Here is a 299-nt window from a genome sequence, read left to right on the forward strand (position 1 = left end):
TGTTAGAGTTTTATGGGGCCAAAAGCCCCATAAAAATAAATCAATCAATCAAAGAAGAAAGCGTACATGAAGTTATCAGAAAAAAGTGATGGGCAGATATGGGAGAAGTTGAAGGGGAGGGAGTGGGCATGGATTTGACCAAAACACCTTATATGCATGCATGAAATTCTCAATAATTATTTATTTATTTAAAAAAGAAAGTAGCATGGGAAATTTTGCAGATTTGAATACAGATCCTGAACTCTAAGGAAAGGTAAGCACATTACTCATCCTGACAATTCTAGTACCTAGTGATTGGG

Source organism: Nannospalax galili, unplaced genomic scaffold, assembly GCF_000622305.1.
Source record: "Nannospalax galili isolate Female #2095 unplaced genomic scaffold, S.galili_v1.0 scaffold340, whole genome shotgun sequence".
Classification (NCBI taxonomy): domain Eukaryota; kingdom Metazoa; phylum Chordata; class Mammalia; order Rodentia; family Spalacidae; genus Nannospalax; species Nannospalax galili.